The sequence below is a fragment of the Schistocerca gregaria genome, chromosome 1 (genome assembly GCF_023897955.1).
Source record: "Schistocerca gregaria isolate iqSchGreg1 chromosome 1, iqSchGreg1.2, whole genome shotgun sequence".
NCBI classification, from domain to species: domain Eukaryota; kingdom Metazoa; phylum Arthropoda; class Insecta; order Orthoptera; family Acrididae; genus Schistocerca; species Schistocerca gregaria.
The window spans coordinates 150,152,504-150,175,831 of record NC_064920.1 but is presented as its reverse complement, the minus strand read 5'-3'; the positions used below and the strand labels follow the sequence as shown (position 1 = coordinate 150,175,831).

Here is a 23,328-nt window from a genome sequence, read left to right as displayed (position 1 = left end):
AATCATCTATAGATTCACTCGATGCTCATATTGGCTCCGAAACGAAAGATAACAGAGAGAAAGCCTAAATACTGGATTCGCTCCTCCGGAATTATTTCACGCGGAAGATCCTAACACGGTCCCTCGTTCCAACCATCATACTAAAGTCGAAATCGCACGTATTGAGATAACCGAGTGCGGATTATAAAAGCAACTACAATTGCTTAGTAGTGGAAGGAAATCAGGACCAGATGAGATCGTAGATCGCAGGAGCAACGGAGAGTTCCTAGCGAGTGGAAAAAAGCGCAGGCAAAGTTGGAAAATTGTGGTAAGATCTTACGGGACCAAACTGCTGAGGTCATCGGTCATGCTTACGCACAACTTAATCTAACTTACGCTAAGAACAACACACACACCCATGCCCGAGGGAGGACTCGAACATCCAACGGGGGCAGCTGCGCGGACCGAGACAAAAAGCGCAGCTCATTCCTGTTTGTAAGAAGAGTCTTAGGACAGGTGAACATAACTATATCGTTGATGTCAGCCTGTTTTAGTATTGTGGAACATATTTTATGCTCAAGAATTACGACGTTTTTGGAAAATGAAAATGTCCTCTATAAATATCAATATGGATTCCGAAACCAGAGATCCTGCGAAATTCAGCTCGCTCTATTCCTACATGCGATCCATAGCACTTTAGTATGCTGTGTTCCTTGACTTCAGGTAGGCATTTAACACCGTCCCGCATTGCCGACTAGTGAAAAAAATACGAGCGTACACGGTATCGGACAAGTTTCGCGACTGGATTCAAGACTGCCTTGCAGATAAAACTCAACATGTCGCTTTTTACGGACCGAAATCGACGCATGTAAAGGTAATTTACGGAGTACCCAAAGGAAGTATGACAGGGCCGCATATGAATGACCTCGTAGAAAGCGTCGGAAGTTCCTTAAATTATTCGGAGGTGATGCAGTTTTCCATAAGAAAGTAGCAAAATCAGAAGATAGTATATATTTGGAGAATGAGCTGTAGAGGATTGATGCATGGTGCAGGCTGTGATAGCTGACCTTGAGGGTAAATAAATGTAACACACACAGGAAGAAAGATCCACTACCCTACAACTAGACTACTGATGACAAATTGCTGGAGAGAGTATACAACGTAAAATATATAGGAGTAACCAGCCACAGCCGGCCCGAGTGGCCGAGTGGTTCAAGGTGCTACAGTCTGGAACGGCGCGACCGCTACGGTCGCAGGTTCAAATCCTGCCTCGGGCATGGATGTGTGTGATGTCCTTAGGTTAGTTACGTTTAAGTAGTTCTAAGTTCTAGGGGACAGATGACCGCAGCAGTTAAGTCCCATAGTGCTCAGAGCCATTTGAACCATTTTTAACCAGCCCCAGCGACCATAAGTGGAATGACCACATTAAACAAATAATAAAGAAAGTAGATGCCAGACTAAGATTCATAGGGAGAATCTAAAGAAAATGTAAGTCATCCACACAATGCGCTTTTTTGAACTGAATCTTGAGTGTTGTTCGTCAGTGTGGGACCTTTAGCAGGGAGGAAGCAAAGATAGAGAAGATCCAACGAAGGGCGGAGCGTTTCGTCATGGGATCGTTTAGTCGGCGCAAAAGCGTTACAGGGATGCTCAATAAACTACAGTGACAGACGGTACAAGAATAATATTGTGCATCACGGAGAGGTGCATGTCACCTCTCATTTTCATCAATTTCATTAATGTTCTATGTCACTGCACGCTGGTAACAGACCGAATAAGGTTATTGTAATGAGAGTATTTGTTCTAAGTATCTATCGTTTCAGCCTTCGCCCGCAGTTACGCTGGGTCAGCCATCGTTAATCGGATTTGGCATGTTAATGGTGAAGGCGTGGCCGGATGCCCTTCCTGCCGCCACCCTGTACCCCTCCGAGACGGAATTAGTGTACCCCAACTGTCAGCATCGAGTGTAATCCACGGAATAGTGCTAAAGTGTTCAGATGTCTGCGAGCTGTGTAACTGAGGCGGAACATGGGGACCAGCCCGGTATTCACCTAGTGGGATGTGGAAAACCGCCTAAAAACCATCCAGTCTGGCCGGCACATCGCCGGGCGGATTCGATCCAGGGCCAGCGCTCTCACCCGAGTCCAGGAAGCAGCGCGTTAGCGCTCTTGGCTATGCTGGCGGCTAATGAGGGTATTTGTACTGAGAGCTCAAAAATACTTTCCACTTGATTGCTATGCATTTTGGTTTACTTCCCTGGGCGGCGGCCTGTGCGAGGCGAGCATCGGAGGGCGCGTCACACTGCATTTCCGAATGGGCGCAGCACTTCCCCGAATTCTGAGTGTTTCGTATAATGGGCCTAAGCGCCTGGCGGAACGACTGACATCGGTCGAGTTTCGCCTATTGTACGCAGGGCGAAACGACCTGGGGGCGTCTGAGTGTCGCCGCAGTTCATGTGTTTACCGTCCGCGTCCGGAACGAAGACTCCAGGCACCGACTGACTGCAGTGACCTCTGAGAATGCTTGTGGACTGTGCCCTGCTGGGTGCGACTGTCTAGCGCCGGATAGCCGGTGGTCTAGGCAGGTTGTTTTCGTAACCGGTCAAACGGCAAGTTCAGCGCCCTCAGCTGAAGAGCAGAGGCATGACTGGTCAACTTAAACTGAGGCTAGCTGACGTCATAATGCCCTGCTCGAAACTGGAGGGAACGGTCGCTATTGGCGCGAATGATGTTCTGAGACAATGTGTGGCAGTTTTGGAATAAGCACTGAATGCTGATTCGCGGTTTTCGAGGAGAGTAGGGAGTTGAGCAATGTGGTTCCGCTCTTGCCTTGCGCGGGCGCAGGAGATTCAGGATCTGATGTTAGTAGGAGTCAGACGGTCTTGCGACTTATTCGCACTTTTTCGGCAGAGAATTCTCGGACAGCTTTCGACGCCAGGGGTTGAAACAGAGTTGCTGCACGGCAGAGCCAGTGCCCACATCATCAGAACGCTGCCTACCGCCGACCTGCGACAGATTTCAGGATTGGTAAAATATTGTGCTGCTCCGGCATTGTAGGACCTATCATTTGTATACTGAAGCCCTCAGCAGCACGCCCGCTCACTTTGCTACAACTCCACCTTGCTTGTTTCTCCGTGTGATCCCAAATCGCGATACTGCAATATAGTTGGGAGAATAATATTTGATTGATAACGACCCCAGTCATTATCGTCAAGCTATTGCATCACAGAGAGTAGGAACCCCTTGTTCTCGAGCCAACACTTAGTCTCAGTGCAGTGCACCCTATCCTTTAACCTACTGTTTGTGTCGATAATCATGTGCCTTTATGTGCTGATGTATAATAAATCTTATTGTAATATTAAATGCAGGAGGATCTGCAGCGAATTGACGCATGGTGCACGGAATGGCAATTGAATCTCAATGTAGACAAGTGTAATGTGATGCGAATACATAAAAAGATAGGTCCCTTATCATTTAGCTACAAAATAGCAGGTCAGCAACTGGAAGCAGTTAATTCCATAAATTATCTGGGAGTACTCATTAGGAGTGATTTAAAACGGAATGATCATATAAAGTTGATCGTCGGTAAAGCAGATGCCAGACTGAGATTCATTGGAAGAATCCTAAGGAAATACAATCCGACAACAAAGGAAGTAGGTTACAGTACGCTTGTTCGCCCAATGCTTGAATACTGCTCAGCAGTGTGGGATCCGCACCAGATAGGGTTGATAGAAGAGATAGAGAAGATCCAACGGACAGCAGCGCGCTTCGTTACAGGATCATTTAGTAATTGCGAAAGCGTTACGGAGATGATAGATAAACTCCAGTGGAAGACTCTGCAGGAGAGACGCTCAGTAGCTCGGTACGGGCTTTTGTTAAAGTTTCGAGAACATACCTTCACCGAAGAGTCAAGCAGTATATTGCTCCCTCCTACGTATATCTCGCGAAGAGACCATGAGGATAAAATCAGAGAGATTAGAGCCCACACAGAAGCATACAGACAATCCTTCTTTCCACGTACAATACGAGACTGGGATAGAAGGGAGAACCGATAGAGGTACTCAGGGTACCCTCCGCCACACACCGTCAGGTGGCCTGCGGAGTATGGATGTAGATGTAGATGTAGAATCAGCATATCATTTCGTAGATATATTCAGCATCCCATTTCCTGTTGTTTATTATGATAAAGTTCTCTTTTTTATCTGAGTAGATTACGATTTTTATTAAATTCCGTAACCGTTGTGGGCATAATTAATTAGTTGGTAGATAAGGAGGGGCTCAAGTGCATGTCTCGTTCTCATGCAAAATTTGTCAGAATTAAAGAAGTTCAAACTCTTCTCAATCCCGGCATCTCGCAAGGTCTGCTATTGAAATTTCGAGTGAGCTCTTACCGGGAAGACTCGGATAACGTAACTCCCACACACACCTCACGAAATGACCACGACGAGAAAATGCGAGATATGAGAATTAATACAGAGCCTTAACGACCATCATTTTTCCCACGCGCCCTTAGCGAATGGAACAGAAAAAGCGGGATCAGTTAGTGGTACCGAAAGCACCCTCCGTCTTAGGGAGTATGATGTAAACGTACATTGTATGTTACCCGTCTTTCACTACAACTTATACCTTTTCCCTGAAAGTGTCGAACACATATCATTTTCAGATCTCAAAAACTTTTTCTAGGCCGACAAATGGTAATAAAAAGTCTTCATTTGTCTTCATTGTTGCTTCCATTATCGAGTGCAACGTCAGAGCTGCCTCTCTGGAGCCTTTACTTTTCCTAAGGACAAACTGATCGTCATCTAATAGATATTCAGTTACCTGTTCTATTATTCTGAATAGTTTTTCAAGTTATCAACTGGACTGGGACACACAAGGTATTAGGTAGATGCCCCTAGTTCAAACGACTATCAGCGTATTTTTCCTCGTATGTCTCAAGAGCTCTCTTAGTACTACTTTCCGATCTTGTACTACGAATGACCAAACTAACAGTGTCCACGGGAGAATAGGTATCTATAGCCACTAATGTAACGGTGCTGTATCGTGCTCTCGCGCCTGTTGTAAGCACCAATCATGCCTTCCCGACATCGTGACTATTGGAAAATTGATATTACGTCCTTATTTGGAGTCCCGTAATTACGTGCAGAAACCGAGTACATGCTCTCTCTTGCTTTGATAAACCAATAATGACCAACCGGCAATAAAGACAGAGACGCAGTTGACAATTTATGAGGCGATGTAGACCATTTGTAAGTCCCGCGGCACTGACTCATATTCCTGCACTGCAAAACAGCGGTGTTCAAACTGCGATACGTTGGCCGACATCAATATCAAGACTGATTTCATCTGAATGAATAGTGCGCAATCCTAGATGATTTATTTAATTGGTCTCAGCTTCTCCGTCATTACCTACAGCACAGTGGTAACTTTTGTCAGAGCAGACAATACGCTCTAAAGAGTTCCAGCCATTATACTGGCAACTGTGTCACCGTATGAATGGAGTGGCATATGGTCGACTAATGTTAACGTAGTCTATAGAGTTTTATAACAAACAAATTTGTTATGTAACAAAGGTTTTTAAGATTTAGGAAATAAAAACTCTAGCTCACAGATTCACAATTAGGAATGAACTACATATATGTAAGCTACTACACAATGTAATTTAGATCTTGTTGCTCTACCATACTCAGAGACAGTTGCCTTCTTTTAAGCAGTTACTTAACTACTTGAACCGGCAGAAGTGGCCGTGCGGTTCTAGGCGCTGCAGTCTGGAACCGCGAGACCGCTACGGTCGCAGTTTCGAATCCTGCGTTGGGCATGGATGTGTGTGATGTCCTTAGGTTAGTTAGGTTTAACTAGTTCTAAGTTCTAGGGGACTAATGACCTCAGAAGTTGAGAGTCCCATAGTGCTCAGAGCCATTTGAACCATTTTTTAACTACTTGACTTCAGAGATGAGCATACAATGTACCGTTCAGCGTCTATGTAGGTTAGTTTAATTTTGTCTTAGATACTAGTAAATGCCATTGGTGTTTTGTTTGCACATTCTGGGAAAACATTTGAAAATGGTTCTGAGGACTGCCTTTTATTTCTCCAGATATTTGAACTGACTTCACGAGCCAGATTTGACACTCACCCACCTAGCCACACTTGACCTTTATATTTAAAGAAATCGTCGAATACACACACGGTTTTCTCTCTGTTGTTAGTTTCGTGCTGTGTGCTGTTTCAACTGATGATTCGTGGTGTTTATCAGCCTCCGTGGCTGAGGTCCCTAATCAATTCCTGTGTCATGGTGCTAGACTCTGATATAAGCCGGTTCGAGGCGAAATTTTCCCAGCTAGTATTTGGTCGTCAGAGGCAGAAGGGATGGTGGCGTAAAATTCCTTATCATCAGTCATTGGGTCAATGTGCTGGATTAACTTCCGGACCTCTCCGCAGTGTCTCATGAAACAGGGGCACGTAGCACTGTTTCTGATGGTAATCCGTCAGTCACATGGGGACGTTAAGTTCAGCGGTTGCGTTGGTGTTGTTCGAGACCAATAGACTATGTGTCCTCTCCGATAGCTGAGTGATCAGCGTGACAGATTGCTGTCCTATCGGCCCGGGTTCGATTCCCGGCTGGGTAAAGAATTTTCTACGCTCAGGGATTGGGTGTTGTGTTTTTTGTGTTAGCAGAAGAGCCAACACCGTGTTACGAGTGGAGGCCGAAATGCACGCGTTTTAGCTCACGCAAGCTGGCGTGAGGAGGGAAGAACTATACTGACGTGAGGTATGTAACATGATAAGGAATGAGAATTCAGAAAGCGGACCTAATTAGTTTGATACTTAACTTTAGTCAATTAATGATGAAGGTCGCTCTTGACGGTACATGATTCGGAATATTATCTGTTCAGAATACAGTCTTGAAGATATCTTACACTACATTCGTTCGTCCTCTGTTAGAATATTGCTGCGCGGTGTGGGATCCTTACCAGGTAGGATTGACGGAGGACATCGAAAGGGTGCAAAAAATGGCAGCACGTTTTGTATTATCACGTAATGGGGGAGAGAGTGTGGCAGATATGATACGCGAATTGAAATGGAAGTCATTACAGCAAAGACGTTTTTCGTCGCGGCGAGATCTATTTACGAAATTTGTCACCAACTTTCTCTTCCGAAAGCGAAAATATATTGTTGAGCCCAACCTACATAGGTAGGAATGATCATCAAAATAAAATAGGAGATATCAGAGCTCGAACAGAAAGGTTTAGGTGTTCGTTTTTCCCGCGCGCTGTTCGGGATTGGAATGGTAGGGAGATAGTATGATTGTGGATTGATGAACCCTCTGCCAAGCACTTAAATGTGAATTGCAGAGTACTCATGTAGATGTAGATGTAGTTATTATAGTAACTGAATGCGGCGCCTTGTTAGGTACTAGCAAATGACGTAGCTGAAGGCTGTGCTAAACTGTCGTCTCTGCAAATTAGGCCGTATGTAGACAGTGAACCATCGCTAGCAAAGTCGACTGTACAACTAGGGCGAGTGCTAGTGAGTCTGTCTAGACTAGACCTCCAGTGTGGCGGCGCTCGGTCTGCAATCACTGATAGTGGCGACACGCGGGTCCGACGTATACTAGCGGACCGCGGCCGATTTAAAGGCTACCCCCTAGCAAGTGTGGTGTCTGGCGGTGACACCACAGTGTTGTCTTCATCATCATTTCGTCCTCTTCCGGCGCGCAGTTGCCCAGTGTGGCGTGGAATGTAATAATACCTGCACTGCACGAAGGGAGCCGGACCTGCCCCGTAAGGGGCCTCCCGGCCAATGACGCCAAACGCTCATTTCCGTTTTTACACATAGACTATGTGCACCCTGTCCCTTTTCTCAGGACCATCATCTTACACCACTTACAATAACACTAACTCTACAAACACACAGACGGCAGTACTATCATAATTACACCGAGGTGACAAAAGTCATGGGACGGTGATACGCACGTTTAAAGATGGCAGTACTAGCGCGTACACAAAGTATAAGTGGGCAGTGCATTGACGGAGCTATCCTTTGTGATCACGTGATTCACGTGAAATGGCATCCAACGTGACTATGGCCACACGACTGGAATTAACAGAATGTTAAAAAATATATCGGCTCAACCGCTGGTTTATAGTATAAAACATTAAGATTGATGCGTTTCGGAAGTCAAGCTTCCATCATCAGAATAATAAGAAATAAAAGAACCTGTTAAAACTCGCTAAAATGAAACATGCATCAGGCACAATAAAATTGATAATAAAATTAAAACATCGTGGCTACTTCCCTTGTTGCATGATGATTTAATTTTATTGTCAATTTTATTGTGCCTGGTGCATGTTCCATTTAGCGAGTTTTAACAGGTTCTTTTATTTCTTATTATATTGATGATGGAAGCTTGAATTCCGAAACGCGTCCATCTTAGTGTTTTACACTATAAACAAGTGGTTGAGCCGATATATTTTTTAACACTGACATTCACAACCACGACCTCTTATCCAGTGTGGATAAAATCAAAGGAATTAAAAGAGTTTGAACGGCGAATGGCAGTTGGATCTAGACACATCAGACGTTTTATTTCGGAAATCGTTAGGGAATTCAATACTCCGGGATCCACAGAAATCCATCCGCAGAAATTAATGTGGGGCGTAAGACGAACGTGTTCATTAGGAGAGTGCGGCGAATTTTGGTTTTAATGGGCTATGGCAGCTGACGACCGACGCTAGTGTCTTTGCAAACAACACGACATCGCTTGCAGTACGTCTCCTGCGCTCGTGACCATATCGTTTTGACCCTATAGGACGGGAAAACCACGGCCTGGTCAGATGACTATTGATTTCGGTTGGTAAGAGCTGGTGGTAGGGTTCGAGAGTGGCGCATACTCCACGAAGCCATGTGATGTGTGCACATCGACCTAGCGGTTATCGATCTCGTCTGACGTAAAGTTTGCCTATACAGGGTGTTACAAAAAGGTAAGGCCAAACTTTCAGGAAACATTCCTCACACACAAAGAAAGAAAATATGTTATGTTGACATGTGTCCGGAAACGCTTACTTTCCATGTTAGAGCTCATTTTATTACTTTTCTTGCCGGCCGCGGTGGTCTCGCGGTTCTAGGCGCGCAGTCCGGAACCGTGCGACTGCTACGATGGCAGGTTCGAATCCTGCCTCGTGCATGGATGTGTGTGATGTCCTTAGGTTAGTTAGGTTTAAGTAGTTCTAAGTTCTAGGGGACTAATGACCACAGCAGTTGAGTCTCATAGTGCTCAGAGCCATTTGAACCATTTGAACTTCTCTTCAAATCACATTAATCATGGAATGGAAACACACAGCAACAGAACGTACCAGCGTGACTTCAAACACTTTGTTACAGGAAATGTTCACAATGTCCTCCGTTAGCGAGGATACATGCATCCACCCTCCGTCGCATGGAATCCCTGATGCGCTGATGCAGCCCTGGAGAATGGCGTATTGTATCACAGCCGTCAGCAATACGAGCACGAAGAGTCTCTACATTTGGCACCGGGGTTGCGTACACAAGAGCTATCAAATGCCCGCATAAATGAAATTCAAGAGGTTTGAGGTCAGGAGAGCGTGGAGGCCATGGAATTGGTCCGCCTCTACCAATCCATTGGTCGCCGAATCTGTTGTTGAGAAGCGTACGAACACTTCGACTGAAATGTGCAGGAGCTCCGTCGTGCATGAGCCACATGTTGTGTCGTACTTGTAAAGGCACATGTTCTAGCAGCACAGGTAGAGTATCCCGTATGAAATCATGGTAACGTGCTCCATTGAGCGTAGGTGGAAGAACATGGGACCCAATCAAGACAGCACCAACAATACCTGCCCAAACATTCACAGAAAATCCTTGTCGATGACGTGATTGCACAATTGCCTGCGGATTCTTGTCAGTCCACACATGTTGATTGTGAAAATTTACAATTTGATCACGTTGGAATGAAGCCTCATCCGTAAAGAGAACATTTGCACTGAAATGAGGATTGACACATTGTTGGATGAACCATTCACAGAAGTGTGCCAGTGGAGGCCAATCAGCTGCTGGTAGTGCCTGCACACGCTGTACATGGTACGGAAACAACTGGTTCTCCCGTAGCACTCTCCATACAGTGACGTGGTCAACGTTACCTTGTACAGCAGCAACTTCTCTGACGCTGGCATTAGGGTTATCGTCCATTGCAGGTGTCCTCGTCGTTCTAGGTCTTCCCCAGTCGCGAGTCATAGGTTGGAATGTTCCGTGCTCCCTAAGACGCCGATCAATTGCTTCGAACGTCTTCCTGTCGGGACACCTTCGTCCTGGAAATCTGTCTCGATACAAACATACCGCGCCACCGCTATTGCCCCGTGCTAATCCATACATCAAATGGGCATCTGCCAACTCCGCATTTGTAAACATTGCACTGACTGCAAAACCACTTTCGTGATGAACACTAACCTGTTGATGCTACGTACTGATGTGCTTGATGCTAGTACTGTAGAGCAATGAGTCGCATGTCAACACATGCACCGAAGTCAACATTACCTTCCTTCAATTGTGCCAACTGGCGGTGAATCGAGGAAGTACGGTACATACTGACGAAACTAAAATGAGCTCTAACATGGAAATTAAGCGTTTCCGGACACATGTCCACATAACATCTTTTCTTTATTTGTGTGTGAGGAATGTTTGCTGAAAGTTTGGCCGTACCTTTTTGTAACATCCTGTATAGCGCGCGCCTGAGAGGAAGCACGGGAAGAGAGAGTGAACACGGAGCCTCTACGAGGTGTGAGTCGAACATGCACTGGGTTTGGAAGCACGGTGGGAGGCAGTATAAGCCGACAACTGGTGTTGGTGATTCTGACGTCCATTGGTTGACGGGACTCTGAGTGAACAGGTGGACAACCTTGTTTCTGCTCAAGACGGCATTGGAACCACGAATAGTTTGAAACTTCCCGGCAGATTAAAACTGTGTGCCCGACCGAGACTCGAACTAGGGACCTTTGCCTTTCGCGGGCAAGTGCTCTACCAACTGAGCTACCGAAGGACGACTCACGCCCCGTCCTCACAGCTTTACTTCTACCAGTACCTCGTCTCCTACCTTCCAAACTTTACAGAAGCTCTCCTGCGAACCCTGCAGAACTAGCACTCCTGAAAGAAAGGATATTGTGGAGACATAGCCTAGCCACAGCCTGGGGGATGAGTCGTGCTTGGGATGAGTCGTGCTTGGGTAGCTCAGTTGGTAGAGCACTTGCCCGCGAAAGGCAAAGGTCCCGAGTTCGAGTCTCGGTCCGGCACACAGTTTTAATCTGCCAGGAAGTTTCATATCAGCGCACACTCCGCTGCAGAGTGAAAATCTCATTCTCATGTATAGTTTGTTTTTTAACAAAATTTCAGCCCATGAACTGTGGTAACAACGTAATTTAATGTATTGCTGCCTCTTTTTGCCCCATTCGAAATTCTCGTCACCTACTTCAGTCTGTGCTATGGGTATTGCCAACTGCCAGTCCCGAACGATTACCTTAGTAGTGAAATGGCCGTGTTTTGATGGTTTATCAAGTGTGGTTAATTTTTTTTATTTTATTTACTGGACCAACTGGTTGCTTGAAGTTTTCCAGGCCATAATTTAAATTGTCGTAATTGTCTGGTCTGTATTCCCCGATGCACACATGAACATTTTTTGAGGGTTGTTGAACTAACACCATCTGTTTGTGTGTTTTAGTAGTCTTGTTACTTTGTGTTCTCTCCCGTGTGCGCAACAACCTGCCTGAGGAGACGGGCGAGCTGGGCCTGTTGATTGTTGGAGAGTAAAAGGGCTCTTACCAAGAGCGGCAGTTCATGCGTAATGAAGGGAAAGCTGTATAATCCTGCTCGAAGTATACACCTCCGATTATAACCATTATCTCTTGATGCATTTGTAGTTGCTTGAGTGGTGGCTTAATTTTAAAACCACGAGTTCGTTTAATCTTGTTTAATGATCCTGTGTTGAACTATTGCAGAAGTTAACTCATAAGTCATGTACTTGTCAGCTTGAATTTGCTTTTTTTTTAATAGTAAGTGCCAAGGGATGAAACTTGTTCACAGAGTTATATTTTAATAAAGTCAATCATGTTTGAGAATTGTGGCCTGGTCCTTTCATTAACTGAACCTTTCCTTTGCTAGCGTAAAGCTGCGCCACACAATGGACCAAAGTTACCAACAACGCACTGTGCGAGCTGGTGATGGTTCTATAACGGTGTGGCCTGTGTTTGGTGGGTCTTTTGGTCCACCAGAATTGTAGACCAGTTGCAGTTAGTAGACTTCATGTTTGCAAAATACGATTGAATTAGTATGGATGATAATGCGGCATGTCACTTGGTCACACCTGTTGGCAGTTTGTTTGAAGAACATTTTGGACCTGAATCCCACCAAACATTTATGGGACGTAGTCGAGAGGTCAGTTCATGCACAAATATTCATTGAGAATATGGCAACAGAGGCAGCACGGCTCAATATATTTGCAGGGTTCTTCCAAAGTCTAGTTGAGTCCAAGCAACATCGAGTTGCTGCACAGAGGAGGTCCGACACGATGTTAGAACGTATCCCATGAATTTTGTCACCTCAGTGTATCCTCCAAAGGAGAGTTGTCAGTGTACATGGAGGAAGGATGTGCTTTCAGACAGGAGGCTCATCCCACTTTCATTGAATATCCCATATCAATGCTGCCACACGACATTTACAGTTTACCTGTCTGGTGTGTACCCAACATTAACTTTCCTTTTGTTTGCATGGTACTTTTGTTGTTTTAAGCGGCTCACACTATGAAATTTTACCGTCTAATATCTTGTCTGAGTTGATATCGTTGTTGTTGTTGCTGCTCCTGATGATGTGGCTTTCAGACGAAAGACTGATTTCATGCAGCTCTCCACAACAGTCTGTCCTGCAGAAGTCTGTTCATCTCTACATAACTACTGCAGCTACATATGTGGTATCAGGTCTAGATACCATCCCACGGGCATCGTGAAGTTGCTAAAGGAATTGCAGGTTTCCATCTGAGGCTGATAGCAAAGCGTGGGACGTGGCGGATCCAATGGTGCATGCCACACCCCCAGAGGCTCCATACCATTAGCGCCCTCTCCTGCCGCGATACAGGACGGCCGGTGGCAGCCACTCAACCCACTTGCACTTGGACCCTCTTCACCATTACACCATCATTCGTGCTTGGTACAGTGAGCCTCTTCCTTTTTGACATTGAGAGCTGGACTTCATTTCTTGCTGCAATATTTGTGATGAGTCTTCGTTCGCTTGGAGAAATACAAGTTAAGTAAACCTTCTTTTTATTGAAATGATAATTAAATCAAGACGCTAGGCTGACGACAGGCGTTGATATACATCAACGAGAGCAGTTTTTTAACTCGACCGGGACTCGAATCTGGGATCTCCTGCTTACATGGCAGCAGACGCTCTAGCCATCTCTCTCTCTCTTTTATCTCATTTTGTTCGATTTTGTTCGTAGTATCTGCTCTGGACGGACGTCGAAAGACACACGTTTCAGTTCGTAGTTGATCCATTAACTCATTTTTTTCTATTACAGAGGGAACTATCCATCTGACCGAACACGCTGAGCTACCGTGCCGGCAGCCATCTGAGCCACCGAGGACACAGAGGATAGTGCGAGTACAGAGACTTATCCCTTGCACGCTCCCCGTGAGACCCACATTCCCAACTTACCTTCCACATACTACATTCGTAGTGCCCCTGTTCATTACACTCATCACTCGGGCAGACAATCTTACCGAGTCCCGTAAGAGTTCGGGCAATACGTGTGCATCTGCACAGAAGAAGGAGGTCAATGGCCGGTTAGCCTTAACTATATGAAGAAATTATTATTTGAAGATCTTCATATATTCTTTTTATTGTGTTAACCTGTTCGGCAATCATTTCTTTACCTTTCCAGCTTTCCTACCATGACAGTTCCTGCTCCATTCTGTATCCCACATCTCCTTCTCTGCTTAGTACTGTCTACAAAATCGTACTCCACAACACCCATTTCACCCTGCTTACTGTAGTGAACTCTTGGTCTCCCTATACAGTTCTACCCTGTCCACCAAACCCCGCCTCCCAACTCCCACAGACACCCACACACACTTCCCACCATTACAAAATTAACTGTTTCTCGATGCCCAGTGTGTGTCCCACAAACCTATACTTCCTTTTAGACAATTAGTGGCACAGAACGCTTTTCTCTCCAATGCTACCCAACACCTGAATATATTTGTATTTTTTGGAAACGCTCTTCTCACTACGACTAATATGCATTTTTAGCCCTCTTTACTTCTGCAATTGTGAGTTATTTTACTGCCCACATAACGAAACTTATTTACTATTTTTAGCGCCCCATATTCTAATTACCTAATCAGCACCTGATTTAGTTTGGCTACACTTCATTACTCTACTTTTACTTTTGTTGGTGTTCATCTTAAAACTTAATTATGTGATCGGTAAACTTGCCTATCTGACATTTCCGAACAGTTCTCTTCAATTTAGCACATTCAAACATTGTTCACTCAGAAATCTCGGCTTCTATTAACGATTCTCACGTTGCGTAAGAGATTTCTTTTGATTTAATCGTAACTAGAAGATCTTGTTCTGTTTGCCTAAGAGATTACGCTATTATAAAATGGAAGTTTTAAAGGCTGGTGGCTGCTTCAGATAAAACTTTTAGGATTTGAGGCCATGGTCGATGTACGAGGGTGAGCTGAAAGAAAAGTTTTTTTTATACAAAACAAACGTTACTAGTTAACTTTTCATAACTGGGAGTCACAGTCATCTGAAATTTTTTTAAAGACATCATGTTTACGCCAGTGACTGTTAAACTTTTTATTTCCACTATTGCAATTTTGCCCGTAGGCCATTATCAAGTGGAGATGTTTTGGCTTTAAACCATGACATCTTTATACAGGCTGATAAATTTATATCACCTTGTCATTTGGTGTTATATACGTTCCTAACGCTGCTAAGTAGTCCGAGCACACATGTCCATGTATCGTATAACAACACAGTCTGTGCATCCACATGTTTGTTCCACCATCAATAGAAACTAGTAACTTTTGAGTGCCAAAGTTACTAGTGATGGTGGAACGAACATGTGGATGCACAGACTGTGTTGTTATACGATACATGGACATGTGTGCTCGGACTACTTAGCAGCGTTACGAATGTATATAACACCAAATGACAACGAGATGTAAATGTGTCAGCCTGTATAAAGATGTCATGGTTTAAAGCCAAAACATCTCCACTTGATAATGGCCTACGGGCAAAATTGCAATAGTGGAAATAAAAAGTGTAACATTCACTGGCGTAAACATGATGTCTTTCAAAAACGTTACTAACATTATACATCTTTAGTATTCATCTCTACATATTTTTCCTCGACGTAGTCACCCTGGTGACGAACACATTTCTCCCAACGAGAGCCCAGTTCGTTGATATCGTCACTACAGAATGTTTCACTTTGTTGACGGAGCCACAACCTCATCTCTGCTTGCACCGCTTCATCACAATCAGGCTGAAGTCCTCGAAGGTGTCAGTTAAGTTTCAGATGGAAATCGGATGGGGCCAAGTCGGGACCGAATGGAGCATGACCGATGTCTGTGACTCAAGACGTCGGATTGTTGCATATGCCACAGCGCTCGTGTGTGGTCTCGCGTTATCATGATGAAGAAGAGGGTGCTTCATGTGTGGACGAGTTGTTCTAATTCGAAACTCTATTACAGCACGCCGTTTCACACGCACCGACATAGTGACGTAACACGCTGCCTGTTACGCCCTACAATTCGTAGCCATCTCGCATCAGATGGCTGCAAATATATGGACATGAAGAATGAAGATATCAAATGTTAACAACGTCTGTTTCATTTGAAAAGCTTTACGAGTTTTCTCATCAAAACTTCGGAGATATTAATTGTCAGCACCTCCTAGTAAAGAAGTACACTACTGGCCATTAAAATTGCTACACCAAGAAGAAATGGAAATCATAAACTGGTATTCATAGGACAAATATATTATACTGGAACTGACATGTGATTAAATTTTCACGCAATTTGGGTGCATAGATCCTTAGAAATCAGTACCCAGCACAACCACATATGGCTGTAATAGCAGCCTTGATACGCCTGGGCTTTGCGTCAAGCAGAGCTTGGATAGCGTGTACAGGTACAGATGCCCATGCAGCTTCAACACGATACCACAGTTCATCAAGAGTAGTGACTGGCGTATTGTTACGAGCCAGTTGCTCGGCCACAATTGACCAGACTTTTCAGTTGGTGAGAGATCTGGAGAATGTGCTGGCCAGGGCAGCAGTCGAACTTTTCCTGTATGCAGAAAGACCCGTACAGGACCTGCAACATGCGGTCGTGGATATCCTGCTCAAATGTAGGGATTCGCAGGGATCGAATGGAGGGTAGAGCCACGGGTCGTAACACATCTGAAATGTAACGTCCGCTATTCAAAGTGCAGTCAATGCGAACAAGAGGTGACTGAGACGTGTAACCAATGGCACCCCACACCACCACGCCGGGTGATACGCTAGTATGGCGATGACGAATACACGCTTCAAATGTGCGTTCACCGCGAAGTCGCCAAACACGGATGCTACCATCATGATGGTGTAAACAGAACCTGGATTCATCAGAAAAAATGACGTTTTGCCATTCGTGCACCCAGCTTCGTTGTTGAGTACACCATCGCTGGCGCTCCTGTCTGTGATGCAGCGTCAAGGGTAACCGGAGCCATTCTCTCAGAGCTGATACTCCATTCTGCTGCAAACGTCGTCGAACTGTTCGTGCAGATGGTTGTTGTCTTGCAAACGTCCCCATCTGTTGACTCAGGGATCGAGACGTGGCTGCACGATCCGTTACAGCCATGCGGATAAAATGCCTGTCATCTGGACTGCTTGTGATACGAGGCCGTTGGGATCTAGCGCGGCGTTCCGTATTACCCTCCTGAACGCACCGATTCCATATTCTGCTAACAGCCATTGGATCTCGACCAACGCGAGCAGCAATGTCGCGATAGGCTATAATCCGACCTTTATCAAAGTCGGAAACGTGATGGTCCGCATTTCTCCTTCTTACACGAGTCTTCACAACAACGTTCCACCAGACAACGCCGGTCAACTGGTGTTTGTGTACGAAAAATCGGTTTAAAACTTTCCCCATGACAGCACGTTGTAGGTGTCGCCAGCGGCGCCAACTTTGTGTGAATGCTCTGAAAAGCTAATCATTTGAATATCACAGCATCTTCTTCCTGTCGCTTAAATTTCGTTTCTGTAGCACGTCATCTTCGTGATGTAGCAATTTTAATGGCCAGTAGTGCATTTGCTAAAATTTCGTCTCCATCAGCGGGAGACCACGTATCAGGCTCTTTCAAACTATTTACTAAGGACGATTTATCTCACTAAACGGGTAATATGGTCACACAGTTCCAGTACCAGATTGCCTATGTAATGGCTTGCTGGGGCAGCAAAAATTTGATTTTTAGTATTACATATAATTACTTACAGAATTTAAAAATTTAAAATACCGTCATAATTTACTCATTGTAAAACCTAATATTATTAAGTTGAAGTACTGGAGTTAGGAACTGTGGCTCAGAACGCGCGAATTGCCCCAACAATATTCATCTAGTTTTTGAATATGAGACCATTAGCAACTTACATCACATTTTACACATAATTCCAAACCTTTCCGAAAATTTCTCCACTGACACCTACCCCTCCCCCACCCCCTTTAAATTACGAAAGGAAATAAGTTTATCGATTACTATAAGTTCGCTGTCCACGAGGTAGAACTTCAGCAGGAGATATGGCATTTTACTTTATTACTCCTTTACTAGAAACTCTATTTGCAACACATTTTTCCGGCACAGATATAGTGAGCGCAACTGCAAAATTATATCATTGTACGACACATATGTAGTTCTGGAGATTTGACATCCTAAACATTGAGATGCATGAAAAACAGCTTTCATTAGAAAGGGGCACAAATTACTCAGGTTGAACTCATCCCGTGTCTGATGACGAGAGCACTCAGCGATTTACAGCTATCTCATTTATACAGAGATGGGCTGTCTCAAGTTGTTTTACACACGTGGGGACAATCCTTTAGGGAGGGAAGTTCATGAAAAACATACACTACTTAAGAGATGCGCCGTATCCATATTTTGAAGTATGGCAATGAAATTTGCCACCATCCTTTACATGAAATTAACACATTTACTGTTAAGTTCCTTAGATTTGGTATATTTAACGTTTTTATGTAATTTACAAATTAATTTACACAAAATAATTATGCACCTTTATCTCAGAAACTGTTCAAGACATTTCTGCAAGTTTTCTCTGTTCAGTCTCTTTGCATGCAGCAGGCTTCTCTCATGAGGTTTTTTGAAAGTATCAAGTAGGAGAGATGTAATAATTTTATAATAATCATTCTGTAAGTATGATATAAAATTCACACAAAATTCCAGGCACTTTGCCCTGTATCTCAGTTTACACACAGAATTTCAAAATTTACGCTTGAGACAACAATCATTGGATTTATAGACATAAGTGAACAAATTTTCATATTTCAAGACTTCATAGATTCTGAGAAAAAGGTACGTGAACTTCAAAAATTTCAGGAAATGCAATTTAAAGTTAAACCTGGAGTATTTCTAACTTTATCTCTTCAGTTGGCTCTCAGATCAGATCTGTACTCGTTACCCTCTTTCCCTTCAAGGCTTCTTCTCCACTTCCTTGTTTTCTGCCTGATTCCCTTTACCAGGTCTTCAACTTAATTTTCAGCTGCAGAGAGGCGCCGTGAGTCTATTTTTCTCAAGGTGTTTTGAGTGAAATTTCCCATCTAAAAACCCATTTTCACTAAGCCCTTCTTCCTTCCTACATTCCCTTCATTAAAAGTGAGAGCTGCATCACAAGTTGCAATTCTGAGAACCATAGCTGATGAAAATACGGTTTTAGGGCATCGTTTCCTAGCGAGTGAATTTAGAGACTCGTTTGGATCCTGGGCTTTGCCATGAACACACTTTTTTACAAGTCCAGTACCGGCCAGAAACTTGTAACTGGGATTGACAACATCCAGGATGCAGTTTGGAATTCTCTACGTGTGAATGTTGGGGTTGTTACCCCTCTGAACCTGCAGATATTTATGCAAGTTAATGTGGCACAGATAATTAACTGGACTTTCATCTGTTGACACCATGCGGAAATACAATGATGAGCCAAAACTATGTGACCAACGAACTGCTTAATAGCCTGTTTGTCCACCTTTGGAAAGGTATACAATACTTATTCTGCGTATCAGGGATCCGACAGTATATTGTTAGGTTAGTGAAGGTGTGTAGCATTAGATGTCTACGCACAGGTCATGTTATTCGCGTAAATATCGGGCCATTGATTTGGGTAAACGGTGATGGTGTCCGATAGCGACCCAGATGGCTTGCAAAGGATTTACGTCAGGTGAACGTGGTTGCCGAGATATCAACATGAGTTCACTATAATCCATCACAAACCAGCGTAGCATGCTTCACGCTCCGAGAGACGGACAATTATACTGCTTAACAACATCGCCGTAGGGGAATACATCACGAATGCAGGGATGCAGGTGGTTCGCCGCTATCGGAGGTGTTTTGAGTGAAATTTCCTATCTTAAACCCATTTTCTCTAAACGAGTGAATTTAGAGACTCTCGCCGCTAACACCTCCGATTACGACCACAGGTCCCATGGGAGCGCAGGTGAATGTATCTCATAGCAAACTACTGCTCCCACCAGCCTCTGTCCGTGGCGCGCTACATGTTTCGAGCCGCCGTTCATCTTATAACATTTCAGCTCCTCAACACCAAATTAAAACGTTCCACTTCAATTTGTTTGCACTTATAGCGATCCCAGCTTCCTCAGCCAAATTAAAACGTTGCATTAGGAGGTGTCTGCTTCGTGCAAAAGGTCTTGAGTTCATATTGACGACAACAAGTAATTCTTCATTACAGACGTTTATTTACAAACAGAACTGACAGACTTCACAGACTCAACAACCGACTCTCCGAGCTAACCGCACTGCATATCCGAACTGGCAACTGACAACTTCTAGGTGTATTAATATCTTTCCAAACAATGAGAGTCTTTGACAATGTTTTGTTTATAATACGATAGCAATTCACGACTTAAAACTAAATTAGACATTACAGAATTTTAGTACAGATTAAAGTAAGTAAAAGGATCAGTACATATAAATTCCTACAAGCATAATTTCCAAATAGATTTTATAACATTTTTCTACCAGCTTCTGGATAACCTTCACCAGATTTGTACCGATGTTCCCAGAAATATCTTGACATTTGATTCTGACTATTTCTTGAGTGATTTAGAACAACTATTTATATGTAAAATGATTTAAATCGAGTTTCAAAACGTAAATAAATCTTTTTTGCAATATTTCTTGATACAAATCGTCTTTCGAAATTAGGTTATGAAACAGTTTTCACAAGTTTTCGTATTTTTGCGATCATAATATAGAATTTCTCCACAGAAAGTTCCAGAAGTGTGCATTAAACGTTCATTTACAGACTTTCTCTTTAGCTGGTGAGTTTTTAAAAGTATCTTGTCCATATTATACGAAATAATTTAGCTCAAAACTGATAATTTATACAATTAATCAGAGCTACAGCAAACAGTGAGTCTTTCTTTTACAAAATGAAATATAATTACAAAATTGAATGAAAATAGGTTACTAACACTAATATATATTTACATTAATTCTATTTTTGTTCTTTCTGTGCAAAATGTCCTAATATTGACACAGTACAATATTTAAACATCACCAAAGTTTCCCTTTACATTTTGCATATCTGTATCGACATCCCCTAAAAGTCTACAGTATCGAATACTTCAATATGTCCCAATATGTCCTGTAATGTTACAATCTCGTTGACGGCATTTGTGGAGACGATCAAAAATAATTCACCGGAAGAGGCGACGTGTTTCCACTGATCCACGGTCGAATCCCGATGGTCCTGTGCTCACTGCTATCGTAACTGACTATGTCGTTGAATCAACATGTGAACACGTAAGAGTGGTCTACAATAAGAGTGGTCTACAACGGAGCTACATGTTCAACAATGCACGATGCAGGTTGTGTTCCGAAACACTTGTGAGTGGACCAGCATTGTGCTCTCGCGGCAGAGACGCCTTCTTTACACAGCAGTCAGACTTCCGACGCCCTCGTTCCGTGAAGAATCGTGGACGTCCAACAATTTAGTGCCTAGTGGTAGTTTGACTGTCCTTCCACCTCTTTCCTTACATTCTAACGACAGTGGCACGAGATACTCGTTCACGGGCTCTGCATAATAATAATCATTTGTCAAAGTCGCTTATCTCAATGGATTTCCCCATTTGCAGCCCGTATCTTCGCTAGGGTGATCCTCCGTGCGTTTCTGCTCTGCTTACATACTTTCATTGCCGCGTCACGTGTCCGTGAAGCCACCAGGCGGCATCCAACGTCACGGTGAGCAGTGGCCATAATGTTTGGCTGATCTTTGCATGTACCCCATACTGGACTTTGAGGTCGTTGCATTATTGACTGATGAAAGACTCGAAAACGTACGTTAATCTCCATAAGAAGCCTAAGGAAAAACAAGATGGGCTTATCATAAACTAAGTAGTTGGTTTGTTATTGTTTCTAAGATGCGGAAAAGTCAGAGATGATATATAAAACCAAAGAGCACGGATCACAGCCTTCCAGCTATATCCCGTTCAAGTCGGCTGGAATATAATACACAGAACCCTTGCTCACCGAACTAGTATTGAAGTATTGTTTCAAAAAGTGGCCATGAGAGGAAGTTCGCGTCACGCATGTAATTATTTTTCAGGCGCTTCCGATGCGATTTCAGCACTTCCCTTTTGTCAGTAAGTTCTACTAATAAATAAAAAATAAATTGAAAATTGACATTTTCGGCCAACTTCACAAACGTTCCTCTTAATGGGTGACGGAAGGCAAGTGGACTTCACAAAATCGATTTTTAGATTTTAGAATATTTGAAATGCCTGGTTTTTCCTGGGTGAAACAGTTTTTGTTTTATATAAATACGACAATTTTTTCATGAGATATGATGGTTTCCCTGACGCTCTGTGCAATCTGTCATTTAAATGCCACGCCTTCCATTTTGCGCCAAGCAGACGTAATTCACAGCCTTCTTTTACTCCTTGTATATTTTTCATGCTTATATTGTTTTATCGCTTCAATGTTTTCTACCTTGTATCTAAGTCAAAAATAGTATTGGAAGATGGTAAGAAGATAAGTGGTAAGGTTCACCTGACTAATGTTGAAATAGATAGATTACAGAATTATTACGGCTTGGCCAGGATAAGAAATATAGAGAATTTAGAAAACATGAAAAACGTTGTATGGGCTATCTTTTTCCACAAGCTTTCCACAAATGAAATTCCAGTGCACGGTCTTTGTCCGAATGATCCTGACACTTGGTGCAAGTACAGTACAGACGTGCCAGATAGGGCCACAAACATTGTTTATCTACTTCAGTAATGAATGAAATTAAACTCGTATTTAGAGACCTTTGTAAAGATGCCTTGTTGAAGAAATGTCTTCATGGAAAAACGCAAAATTTAAATAAATGTGTGAAATCTGTCATTTGGAACCGGTTACCGAAAACAGTATTTGTTCAGCTTACAGCACTCAAATTTGGTGTTTTTAGATGCTATTTTATGCTTCAATGATGGTGTAATTAGGAAACTGGGAGATTTGGAATTATTGGGCAAAAATCTAGTGGAAATACTGCAAAATACTTTGTGCAAATAGATAAAGAGAGAATTCGCAAAGCAGAATATTGCTAATTTAAAATGTATAAAAGAAGATAGAGAGAAAAGAAGAGGGACCAAGAGAAGAAAAGAAGATCAGTATAATTCAGATGGTGCTCAGTATGGTGCAGGAAGATATTATGGTAAGTAATTCTCATCAATAACTATACTAGAATTGCAATATAAAACATTAAATGGATTTTTCTCAAAACAAATTTTTTTTTGCTTTCAGGTACCATTATTTGATAAACTAATGGGGTTAGAAACATGATATGTGGTCAATTTGTGCTGCAGATGGTAATAAGTTATTACAAGTAAATTGAGATCCACAAAACAATCAGAATCAGTTTTATAATAATTAATGTACAAAAAAAGTTAAATTTTACCAGTGAAAGAACAAATTATTTCTGCAAAACCATAAGAGGTATTATGTTAATTTTACTTGTAACCTGAGGCATATATATTATATACATGCAGTAAAAATTCACTCATACACTAC

General features: G+C 43.1%; 1 protein-coding gene and 1 non-coding gene across 3 annotated transcripts in view; one reads left to right on the top strand and one right to left on the bottom strand.

Annotated features, from left to right (window-relative positions):
• Positions 1 to 23,328, bottom strand: part of LOC126335000 (uncharacterized) — a 912,695-nt gene that overhangs the window by 441,959 nt on the left and 447,408 nt on the right. The window lies entirely within an intron of this gene.
• Positions 1,173 to 1,256, top strand: Trnas-gga (transfer RNA serine (anticodon GGA)). Its single transcript is given in 2 exon segments — positions 1,173 to 1,212; positions 1,222 to 1,256. It is a non-coding gene; the product is annotated as a tRNA-Ser (tRNA).